At 51.7% G+C, this 12,671-nt stretch overlaps 1 protein-coding gene across 4 annotated transcripts in view; it reads right to left on the minus strand.

The window, feature by feature from the left end:
* The window catches only part of ACAN (aggrecan), a 68,704-nt gene extending 56,413 nt beyond the window's left edge, over positions 1 to 12,291 (minus strand). For all 4 annotated transcript variants that reach the window (XM_086364628.1, XM_086364626.1, XM_086364627.1 and 1 more), the window contains exon 1: positions 12,160 to 12,291. The gene's annotated coding sequence lies outside the window, so the exon portion shown is untranslated. The remainder of the gene's footprint in view (positions 1 to 12,159) is intronic.
* Positions 12,292 to 12,671: the final 380 nt, after the last annotated feature.

The raw sequence follows: 12,671 nt of genomic DNA on the forward strand, positions 1-12,671 counted from the left end.
TCTTCCCTACCCAGGGATTGAACCAGCGTCTCTTACATCTCCTGCATTAGTGGGCAGATTCTTTACACTAGCGCCACCTGGGAAGCCCCTCTATAAAACAGAGATAATTAAACCTACGTGTGTGTGTGTGTGTGTGTGTGTGTGTGTGTGTGTATAGCTCGATTCAGGTAATGAGAGGGCATTTATACCCTATGGACTCCACTTGCCCAGCCTCTGGTTAGCATACAGCACTGACCTATTGGATCACTTATTTAATCTGCCTTTCCTGATAGCAGAGAAGGCAATGTCACCCCACTCCAGTACTCTTGCCTGGAAAACCCCATGGACGGAGGAACCTGGTGGGCTGCAGTCTATGGGGTTGCTAACAGTTGGACACGACTGAGTGACTTCACTTTCACTTTTCACTTTCATGCATTGGAGAAGGAAATGGCAACCCACTCCAGTGTTCTTGCCTGGAGAATCACAGAGATGGGGGAGCCTGATGGGCTGCTGTCTATGAGTTCGCACAGAGTCGGACACGACTGAAGTGACTTAGCAGCAGCAGTTTCCTGATAGAACTTCCTTTACATCTTACAAATGCAAAAAGTGAAAGTGTTAGTGGCTCAGTCATGTCTGACTCTTTACAACTCCATGGACAGTAGCCTGCTAGGCTCCTCTGTCCATGGAATTCTCCAGGCAAGAATATTGGAGTGGGTATTGGAGTGGGTAACCATTCCCTTCTCCAGGGAATTGTCTGGAGCCAGGGATTGACCCAGGTCTCCTGCATTGGTGTATTCTTTACTGTCTGAGCCACCAGGAAAGACCTACTAATGAAGCATAGATCTAAAATATAACAAGAGTCAATAAAGAATGCTATGGGCTGAATTCTGTCTCTCCCCTTGCCCCAAAAGGTATGTTGAAGCTCTAACCCCCAGTACCTGTGAATATGAGCTTATCTGGAAATAGAAGCTTTGCAGATGTAATTTAGTTAAGATAAGGTCATTACAGTGGTTCAATAGGGCTTGCTGTGGTTTCCAGGTATGTCAGGAGGCCTGCGCTAGCTTCAGGGTGCCTGGAAGCATAAGGTACTTGCTGCATCTCTCTGGTCCCTTCCTGCTCTGAGCTGTATGACTACTTAAGAGCATAAGTGGGCAGGAAAGCAGCTGATCAACTTCATCTTGGGCAAGAAGAGGCAATCACACGATCATCCAACCCACTGACTCAAAATTCAGGTTCTGAGACACCAGGAATGGGCCCGGGGAACATTCACAATGAACAGCAATTACTGCTTGAGTGCACTTGCTCTGTGCCACACACCTTGGTTTAGCTATGTTATCTTACTTTATCCTTCCAGCAACCTTATGAAGGGAGAGTCAATGTACCCAATTTACGGATAAGGAAACTGATGCACACAAGACTAGTCAACCCTGGTGAAGTCACACCTCTGGTTGAACAGGCCAAACTGGGCCCAGAGCCCTTCAACCTGACTCCACCCCTGGAAAACAGTGGCCTGAGGGATTCCTTGATGAGTCCAGGTGTTAGATGTCATTAGGAAGGACGCTGGAAATAAAATGTAAGTGACAATGCACTGGACCTCCATCACAAAAGAGAGACAAGATGGACTTGGAGTTCAAGGAAGGCCCACAGTGGGTGGGGCCTGAGAGCACAGAGCTGGAGGGGAATACTCCTAAGTGTGGATGGTGAAGGCTGAGAAGAGCTGCCCACTGAGGTCTTCAGAATCATGAAGACGCTGAGCTGCAATGCCAGGGGAAACCTTGTCTTGTTCTCCATCCTCTTCCCTGGTGCCTGGCTGGCCGTCTAAAATGTCATGGGGAGTGCTGGGACCCTGCAGCTTGAAAGAGGTACTGGAAATGCAATAAAAGAGCCCATGACCCATGATGGGTAGCCAGTGATAGAACCTGAGGCTCCAAAGGTGTTAGGACCTAAAACAATGTTTATTTCTAAAAGTAGCTGCTCCTCACGATGTTTGAGTCAGCATGAATCATTAAGGAAAGCTTGGAAAGAGAGCAGCCATTCATCTCCTCAGCTGGGCCCCTCTGATGGCAGAACATCAGCTCGCCGGGGTGACTACGCAGAGTCCCTGGGTCCTGGCCGGGGTGGGTGGGGCCGCTGAAGTGGGCGGGGCAGGTGGGAACTGCCCTTAGACAGCTGCCATGTTCAGCAGACAGACCGCTGGGAGCAAGAAAATTGGGCCCTCGTCCCAGCACTGACAGTCACACCTCCAGGCAGGACATATATTTTTCTAGGTTCTGGCTTTCACATCTACGACAAGAGAAAGATGCACCATACAATGGCTTTCAGAAGACATAAGATCTGAGTTGTTCTCATAGAATCTGATGCCGACTCCCATAATCATTGCCCCTCTCAATTCACTTCTGTGGCCTCTGTGGGGTGTCAGAGACACACAACTCCTATGCTGACCCCCTGGAGGATAGTTTGAAAAGCACTGGATAGAAGTCACTCGGCAGACTTTTAATTAATTTTTTTGGCCATGCCATGTGGCACGCGGAATCTTAGTTCCCTGACCACGGATGGAACCTGGGCCCACGGCGGTAAAAGTGCGGAGTCCTAACCACTGGACCACCAGGGAGGTCCCACTCAGCAGACTTTTACTGAGCACCTACTGTGTGGCAAGTGTTTTCCATGTGTTGGAGATAGAAGACAATCAAGATAGACAGGGCTTCTGGTCTTGGAGGGGCTGGGAAGGGGGCAGACAAGCAGAGACGAAAACAGCCAAGCAGAAACTTTCAGACAGTGATAAGCTGCAAGGAAAATACGACAAAGGGCTGCTGGAGTGTGGGGTTGAGGGTGTCACGTTCTGTATACTGGGTGGCCAAGAAGGCTTCATTGAGGAGGGGACATTTGGACCCGAATGACCAGAAAGAGCCAGCCACACAGAGCCCTGTGGGAAGGGCATCCAGGCAGAGGAGCCCAGGAGGGCAAAGGCTCTGAGGTGGGAATGAAGTGGGAGGACAGTGGCTGAAGAGGCCAGCAGGAGGCCAGTGGTGGGTGAGGGGAGAGTGTATCACGGAGACCAGCTCCTGAGGGCCTTGGGCTTTATTCTAAGTGTGAAAGGACCACACCGCTAAGGTCTTCTAAGAGCCTCGGCAATCCCCAGAGGGCAGAGGAGGGCCTGACTGCCTGGTGCCTGCATCTATGGGTAGGTTCCTACACCGACACAGGCTTCTTACGGTGACTAAGGAGTAGTCCAGACTAGTGGCCAGTGTCCAGCCACTGCAGTTGCCTGAGCCCTACCTGGTGCTTATCAGAGTCTTGCTGACCCCTGTGGGTGAAGCCCGGGGTGGGGACCCCTGAGGCACTGAGAGAGCAGAGGGAGCTCCTGAGAGCAATGGAGGGTGAGGAGCCTCCTTGACCAATAAAGTCACTCCAGTCCCCCGACGGGGTGACACAGCAGCCCTCTCCCTATGGAACGGGCAGGAAGGACTCAGGTTCTCTCATACCACGGGGACCTTCTCTCTTAAAATGTCAACAAGCTATAGCAGAAGTCATGGCAGGTGGGGCACAGGCAGCAACTGAAATCCAGAACGAGGCTGCGCCAGGGGAATGAAAGGCTGAGGTAAAGGGGTGAAGAAGCACCCTGACTGGGCTGTGTGGACCTGGGGAGTGGGGTGATACCCACAGATGGAGTGGTGAGGAAGGCGGACAGAGACAGGCAGGGAGACAGGGCACCTCTCTGCTAAGCTCTGGGGCTGCCATTCCCGGCGGCCGGCGCGGGGTGTGCTATTCACAGAGACTTCCAGGAGACTGGCGCCCCCTGGAGTCAGACGGCAGGTAGAGCACACTGGGTCAGGCCTGCAGCCCAGGGGAGGAGATAGGGTGTGGGTGTGTGTGCTGGAGGGAGACCAGCCTGGTCTGGAGACAGAACCCTGTTCAGAGGCACAAGCCAGAGGAGGAGCCAGGGCTCCACCCTCCAGTAAACCACACTGAATGCTCTACCTCTCTCTCTCCTTTTTTTTTTTTAATCTAGGGGAAAAAAAAGAACTAAAACGAACTCCCAGCAAGACCAGTGTTTAAACAGAAGGTGGCAGGTAGGAGGTGGAAAAGGAGAGGTTGGGTCCAGCTTTGCTCAGACGGTAAAGAATCCTCCTGCCATGCGGGAGACCTGGGTTCGATCCCTGGGTCAGGAAGATCCCCTGGAGGAGGGCATGGCAACCCTCTCCAGTGTTCCTTGCCTAGAGAATTCCCATGGACAGAGGAGACTGGCGGGCTACAGTCCACAGGGTCGCAAATAGTTGGACATGACTGACTGATCAAACACAGCAGTGACTGTGTTTGAGGTTTAGGGCTTTAAGCTCTCCTTGGTGGGGTCCCTCTTGTCCTGGGTTGGCCGCCGGGGCCCTGGTGCTGCAGCTTCATCCCTGCCTCAGCATCAGATCTGGCTGACTGCCTAGATCAGCATCTCCAGGCCGAGAACCTCACTCTGCTCTAGGGAAGAAGAGTGCTCTGGTCACATTCAATGTGAGGAACTTGATGGTGATTTCCAATGCTCATTAGCACGCTGAGAAGTCCTACAAGAAAGGGGTACTTTTTATTCTGTTTAACCCTTGGGGATGAGCTTTTTTTTTTACATGCAATGCCTATTGACATCTCGGGAAAGAATGTTCCACTTTGGTGAACCCAGGGCTAGCTTCTTCTGACTCTAGAGCAGAATGTACTTTTACATTCAAGTACACTAAATGTACTTTAATCCCAGGTCAAGGACAACTGTATAATGAAAGAATGGTCCCTGTCTCAGGTAGGAGAGAGGATATGTGAAAGTTTCTCAGTTATGTCTGACTCTTAGTGACCCCATGGACTATACAGTCCGTGGAATTCTCCAGGCCAGAATACTGGAGTGGGTAGCTCTTCCCACAGGACAGGGGAGGCAGGCCTCTACTTTCTCATTACTCTAAAGAACAAAGGTAGGGGCAGAGGCTGTAGTTCTATCTGCAAAAAAGGGAGGACAAGTCATACCAAAAGGTAGGGCTAGAGGGAGGGGCTCAGAATCAAATGCAACAAGAGGAACAGTTTTGGGCTTTAAACGAGGGGTTCGGACTAATGGGACTGCATTAGAATCACCTGGGGAGATTTTGAAAAACACAGATGCCTAACCTGCCTCCCCGCAACAATCTCTGGGGAACCCCTGTTTCTCAAAAGCTCCTCCAATGTTTCTGATTCTAGGGACAGAGATTACCTCTGGTGACAGCTTCTAGGCCCCCTTTCCAGTGTCTTGTAAAACGGACAAACATCTGCTGCATCCCTGAGTCATCTTAGAATCCAGGTGTTCCTCTGAGCCATTCGGATAAGCAGGTCAAAAAGAGGGGTTTGGGGAGGAAGGGAGCACCCCTGGCGGGGGAGGGAAGTAGTGGTGGGAAGGTCAGGCCAAGATCCAGAGTTTGTTGGGGAAAATGTGGCCTCCATTCCCCCTGGCTTTGGACTTTTCTCTACTAATAGGTTTTCTTCCCCAAAACAACCCTGAGACCAGCAAGGACCCTGGAGGGACAGAGCCAGAAGGAGGCCCAACGGTGGGCGATGGGTGGTCCCAGGACACAGTGTGTCCACAGGTAGATGTGATGGCCAGTGTTTCTGTGTCCTAGCACCTCCTGTTACTGGTTTGAATGTGACATGTGACATGGAGGGAGGAGCCTCAGCAGCCTGGTTAAAACCACGACTCTGCTAAGAGCAGCCTGCGCCCCCTCCAAATCCAGTGCCCTCCCCTCTTTGGGACTCAGTCTCCTCCCTTGTATGATGAAGGAGGCAGGGGATTTTTTTTTTTTTTTTCTGGCCATACCTTGCAGCATGTGGGATCTTAGTTCCCTGACCAGTGATTGAACCCATGTCCTGTGCTTTGGGAGTGCAGAGTCTTAACCACTGGATCACCAGGGAAGTCCCAGGCAGGTGATTTAAATTCTCCCTAAGTCCCACTGTGCTCTGAGGCTTCATGATTCTGAGAAGGCTCAGAGAAATGTGTTCTGGCTCAGTCCCTCAATCATGTCTGACTCTGCAACCCCATGGACTGTGGCCCATCAGGCTCCTCTGTCCATGGAATTTTCCAGGTAAGAGTACTGGAGTGGGTTGCCATTTCCATCTCCGGGGGTTCTTCCCGTCCCAGGGATAGAAACCGCATCTCCTGCATTGGAAGGCAGATTCTTTGCCAGTGAGTCACTTGGATTTCTCAAATCCACCCATTTGGTTAGTGGCTTTTAGTTAGGCCTTAATTTATTTCAACTCCATGTGAGTGACAAATGGTCCCATTTTAAAGAAGGGAAAATGGAGGTATTCAATGACATGCCTGCACTGAGATAAGTCTCTGGGTGCCTGATCCTGATTTGGTCCTCTTTTCAGTTCTGAGGTCCCATTCCTACCTCCCTCTCCCCATGGGGATCCAGCTCTTGGGGATGTCCCAGCTCAGTGGTTGTATCTGCAGTTCCCTCTAGAGGGAGCTGTTGCCTGGTGCAGTAACCTGACCCTAGTAGGCAGTGGGAACCACAGGTCCTGGTTTCTGGCCTTCTGGGGATAGATCAGCAGAGTGGAGGATGCCCATCTGGGTATTGTTGGCACTTTCCTTGTCAAGAATTGAAAGGAGTTTATAGAGCAACGGTCCACTGGTTTGTTCATTCATTTATTCATTCAGCCTGTCTGTGTGTGTCCAGTCCTGGCTTAGATACAATGTACACCAGATACAAAACCAGCTTGGGCTTCACAGGCACCCCCACAAGGCAGCTTCCTAGACAGTAACTTCTCACTAATCTGGACCTGTGAAGGCAGGCCTTAGTATCTCTATTTTACAGATAAGGAAACTGAGGCTCAGAGAGGTGAAGCAATTTCCTCACATTGCACAGCACAGTTTATGTGACTCCAAGTCCAGGGCGCCTCACAGTGGAGAATGCACACCCTGGGCTTCTTGCTGAAGCAAAGCCTTCCCCATCTTCTCACCCCTTGCTGAGACCTATATGTATGAGGAGGAGGAGCTGACCCCCCACCCCTGCAAGCAGAAGGCATTACTATGGCAACTGTGCTCCAAACAGAAACCTTCTTGGACCTCATAATCACATGTCTACACCAGCTGATGCGGTAACTTTCCAGAGTGGGACCTTTAAAAACCTCAGATAATAATAACAGCTGCTATTTATTGTACTGTATGTCAGCTCCTTTATTTGCTTTATCTTGAATTCTCTCAAACTATCTCACAAGCCCCATTTCATAGGCGCAGAAACTGAGGCTCAGAGCAGATGACTTGCCCAAGTGCTTGTAGCTAGGATTTCAACTTGGATCTGGGCCACCAAAGTCCAAGTTATCTCTACTTTACCTCTGTGGTCCTGGCTCTTTTTTTCATTTGTTGTCTGCTCTTACTCACCTGCCACACTCTCTTTTCTTGCCCTCCTACCCCCGGCTTACTTTCCTGCTGTTAGACACAGTCGGACATGGCCTGACCCAATGGCTAAACGACAATCTGGAGCAGGGTTTCTTAATCTCGGCACTATTGACATTTGGGGCTGGGTAATTCTCTTGTTGAAGCAAAGACATTGTCCTGTGCATCATACATATTCAGCAGCATCCTTGGTCTCTGCCCACTAAAGGTCAGCAGACAGTATCATTCCTCTCTCACAGTGACAACACTAAGTATCTACAGACATGACCAAATATTCCTGGGGTGCACAACAGCCCTCCAGTTTAGAACCACTGTCATAGAAATGAGGAGTCAGGGTCAAGTTGATTATAACCTGCCTTCCCCATTAGACCATGGGCAGCTGGAGGGCAGGAAGAGCGAACTGTTTGATGTACTGCTGTGTTATCCACACCTACTGTAGTGCCTGGCATGTGGCAAGTGCTGCTGAAAGAATGAACGAGTGAGTGAGGTTTCCATGAACATGGTATGTTTCAGGATGAGGGCCTGAAGGGTGACGTTCCCATCCGGATCCTCATCGACCTGCAGGGGCTGGTGCACAATACCTTTTCCTTTTTAGGCCTCAGTCTCCCTTTGCCATCTCTTAAATGAGGGTCCTCCCTGGCCCTGAAGCCCTGGACATCAGTGGTCTGCAAACTGCCACGTTCCATCTCTGAGGCCCAGAGTCCAGGGGCTGAGAAGAGTCTCAGCCCTGGACAGAAGAGAGGCTGTCTCCCCACAGGCTGGACACTGAGATCTGCCCAGTCTTGAGTTTCTCCTTCTTTATCCACGCTCCTCAAGTCAAATCAATTACAGAGAGACAGGCAAGTGCTCCCCCCCTTGCCACACCCCCCCCCCCAAGACCCCATGCAGTAGAGGTGGCTCCTTTTCAGAGTGTGTGTCTTAAAAGGAAAAACATGTAACCTCAAAGGTAACCAAATATCCCGATCGTGGTGCCCAGCACCACACACCCCAAATCCACCTATTCATGAGTTTAACAAAAAGCTTCTTTAGGGTACACTGTAAGGCCATTGAGAGGGAGAAAAGTCGCCTCTTACACACCCAGGCCAGCCCGCAGGGCCGCCCTCCCAGCACACACACTCACACACACACATACTCGGGCCGCTTACAAGAAGGCTCTGAGTTTTTAAAAGTAAACCCTACCGTTTCCGCTCTTGCCCTGGATTCAACTTTTGAAAAAAGGAACTGTTTTACCGGTTTCCCTACAAATTCCCCCTTTTTCTGGTCCTCCCTTTGCCTCAATCCCGTGCCCTCCCCCGAACCCTACTTTCGCCCCGCCCCCAGCAGCTGATCTTTTGCAGCCCCTACCCCAGCTCCCCAGGGCAGATGCCACACAGACAGCCTGGCCTTTGCCCCCTGGAACAGGGCTTTCTTAAGGGGGGCAGTAAAGCTCCCATCAAATATGATGGGAGCATGGCCAAGAGGTGGCCTGGTGAGAGCAGGAGAGGACAGCTCCTGTTTCAAGATGTGTTCCCATCCATAGATGCCCCCTTCCCTTTCCAAAGGCAGCCAGCTAGCCCTGTCCCCTTGCCTGCTCCACTTGTAAGCAGGCCTGTCCTCTTCCTTGAACTTGCCCTTCACTCCCACCTCCAGCTTCCATCTTCCAAGATATTTAAGGGTCTTGTTCCTACAAGTGCAGCAAGGATGCCCCAGTGCCTGCCAGCTGGGGCCATGAGGCAGGAGTTTCTCAGAAACGAAACATCATCCGGACCAGAGGCTTTCCAATTCTTTTGATCGCAACCCGCAGTGAGAAATACATTATGCAAATACCAAATTTGTGTATATTAATGCATATACACGTAGATTGTCAACACAAATATGCTTCTGTAGAACTGCAAAGTATATATCAGAAAGCAAAGTTTCTAGAAGCAATACTTACCTTTGCAGCATGGGAGACACTATTCCTATTTCATTAAACTGCCACTAAACTGGTTTCAAAACTGGCAGTTGGACAACTTCTGTGCTAAATGTTCTTGTGGGAACAGACTAAAAATGACACTCCTAACTGGGGCCCATGGGCTTCCCTTGGCTCAGCTGAGGTCCTCCTAGCATCTAACAAGAGGGGCCTTGAGAGGGACCAGGTTCTAGAAGGGATCGTTAAAAAAAAATCCACATCAAAAGTTGGACACATGGTCTTTCACTGAGACAGATTTGGGACCCTGGGGTGGAGGGAGTGGCTAGAAACCGCTAGAGGAGAGGAATTCAGGTTTGTGGTGTCTGCTGAGAGCTGAACAAGGCATTATATTATGTCTTTTAATCCTCACAAAAATCCCCAATTGGAGGTTTTCCTCCCCTTTTTAGAAAAAATAAAACTGAGTCTTAGGGAGGCTAAGTAAGATAAAGTCATGTGGCCAGTAGCTGGCTGAGCTGGGATTCGAACCCGGGTCTGCCTTGGCTGGCATGCTTCTCAGCCACATGGCTCTTCTCTACCAGCTCAGGAGGTGAGCTCTGTCTTGAATTCCAACTCTGACTGGGGAGTCTGACAGGCGATTCTGGGTCTGTGAGGATGGAGAAACACCCCAGCTCAGCAGGTGGGGGTGCAGGCTGCCTGGGATGGGACTGTGCGTGTGAGAGGATGACACAGGCAAAATGTGTGCATGGGTGTGAGGAAGGGCTCAGACAGCGCAGTTTCTCATCCCTCAAACACACAGGCTCCCCACCCAAAGAAGTAATAATATATGTTTTCCCCTTCTGAATTCTTAGCTGTTGAAAAGGGCTTTCAACAATAAAAGGGCTTTCAATAATAAAAGGGCTTTTTATTATCTGAGGGCTTTCAGATAATAAAGGGAGAATCCCAATTTAAGTATGAAATTCACTGAAAGTTTCTAGTGAAAGAAAACCTTCGACTTTATATTAAAATCAGTAATAATAATAATATCAAACAGCTTTGCATGCTTGTCCGGGGGCAGGCACTTTGCCAAGAGCTTTGCTTGGGTCACGTCAAACCTTCCGTTTACAGAGGACCCGCTCTGGGCCAGCACGGAGCACAGAGCCTGGTACCTAGGTGGCGCTTGCAGATATCAGAATGAATGAATGTACCCGGCGTTGAACTAGAAACTGCACAGAAGTACAACTAATTTAAACACAACTCTATGTCACCTGAGGAATTCCAGTATTTCTCTGAGAGATATTTTCTTCCTTTTGAATATTCCTTCATCAAAAACTTTTTAAACTGGAGAGATCTTTTGTTTTGTACTTTTATCTTTCAGGTTACAATCATCATTTCCCCTCACCCCACGTTCTCACCCCTAACAAGACTTTGCCTTTTCTCTCCTATTGCCTTTCCATTCCTGGGTAGTCTCTTCCTGGCCCAGTGATTGACAGGTCAACACTCTTACATCAAACTGAGCCTTGTCAGCCCCTTTGCCCAGGAGCTCAGGCAACCTGACTGTCCTGTCTCCTTGGCAACCCTTAAGGCAAGGAAGAAAGAGAAGGATTTGATCCCAGATGTCTGGACCCTTCAGTCAGGACTAATGATCGATAGATTGTGGCCTCAGAAAACCTACATTCTAGTCCTACCCATGCCCCTTAGTCATTTCTGGAATCACTTTCCCTCAGAGATGAGGGTGTTTCCAAGGCTCAGGGTTCCCCCAGACTGTCAGACACCCACCCACTGCAGCATCCAAGACCTGAACCATCACACTAACCCAATTCAGCTTTGCATATTCCTCTCTTTCCTCCTGGCAGCCAGCCACTCCCACAGTATTTACGCATCAATCAAAATGCACAGCCCTGGGCTCCTTAGTGGTGAAACCCTCGAAGAATCCCATCAGAACCCCGCTTATGACTGCAAGGAGGAGAATGATGAAAAAGTTTGGGTTGGATGCTGTCCCCTTATAAGAGACAACTCCCACTCCTACAGTCTGCTCTAGCCTAGGACATGGGTTCCACTGACATTGACAACTGCCTACCCAACCCCAGGGGTAATGGGGGTTACCCCATCCTGCTCCACCGTCACTGGCTTCTCCTGTAGGGGAACCTAGAGATGGAAAGGCTACCTGTGGCCCCGGGTCCTCATCTATCCTCTTCTTCCTTGAGGAATTCTCCTCCTGGGTAGCATGTTCAGAGCACTGCTCTTGGCTCTCTTGTGGGCAGCTCAGGCGCCCTGTCCCAGGTTCTGCCAATTCCTGCCGGCTTTTTCCCCACCTCCAGGTGCCCAGTGGCCAAGGAAGTGGGACCAAATGGGGGAGTTCTCTCAGCCTCTGCTTAGGCACCTGCTGGGTACCTGGCACAATGCCTTGTCATTTCATTTAGTGTCTAACCACTCTGCTGTCAGGAAGCCTCCTCTTTCCCCTCTGACAGAGGACAGGCCAAGGCTCCGGAAAATGAAGCATCTCCCCACCCCTTTCAACTCAAAAGTAGCCCAGCGGGATTGGGACCCACAGTTCTCTGACTCTGAAGCAGCTACTCTGTCCATTACGGCTCCTCCCAGACCCTCGGGCTTGAAAACAGACGGGAGTTTGGAGCGAAGGCTCCTTTGCTCTCTCTTCCTTCATTCTGGGGACCGGGAGCAAGAGCCCCCCTCACGTGTTCCCTAGCCCCATCCACGCTGAGTCTGCAACAGCCAGAAAGTTTGCCCAAGTCCATTGCGGACGCAGCGGGTGGACGTCGGGGGTCCGCAGCACACGCCTCCGGGGAGAGGGGGAGACCGAGGCAGCGCAGCCTCCGGCACAGAGGGGGAGCCACAGCACCTCCCCCGGCTCGCCAGGCGCGCTGGGAGAGCCTCCCTCTGGAGGGCAGGAGACGGTTACCTTCGAGAGTTGGGCTTCCTTCTCCAAGAACTTCAGTCCCATACACTTGGCGAGACAGCGGGGCTCCTGGGGCCGGGATGCCCGGGTCTGGCCGCGCCGCGGGGGAGACGCTCTGGGCGGGCGCTGCGCACCCCTCCTCCTGCCGGCGTCCTGTCCGCAGGTCCCCTCGGGCGGTGGCCGCAGTGGCGGCGTCTGGGTAGCGGAGTCCCGGCAGGCCTGGGGAAGGGATGCTGAAAGGCGCCCGGAGCCCCCTGACACCCGTGTCAGATGCCGGCCGGCGAGGGTGCTGAGAGAGACCTTGAGCAGCGCCGCGCGCGTCCTCAGCTCTGCGAGCCCCTCTGGAGCGGCGGGAAGGTAGGTGGGCGGGCGGGCGGGCGGGCACGGCGCGCGGTGACACATACATAGGGGCGGGCGGGGGAGGGGAGGACCCCGGAGGGGGCGGGGGGGGCGAGCGCGAAGGGAAACCCCACCCCCGGGGGACCCGAGGGGCGGCCGACAGGGGGAGGGGAAGG

Source organism: Bos grunniens, chromosome 21, assembly GCF_055505025.1.
Source record: "Bos grunniens cultivar Pamir isolate PY7600 chromosome 21, Bosgru_T2T1.0, whole genome shotgun sequence".
Classification (NCBI taxonomy): Eukaryota; Metazoa; Chordata; class Mammalia; order Artiodactyla; family Bovidae; genus Bos; species Bos grunniens.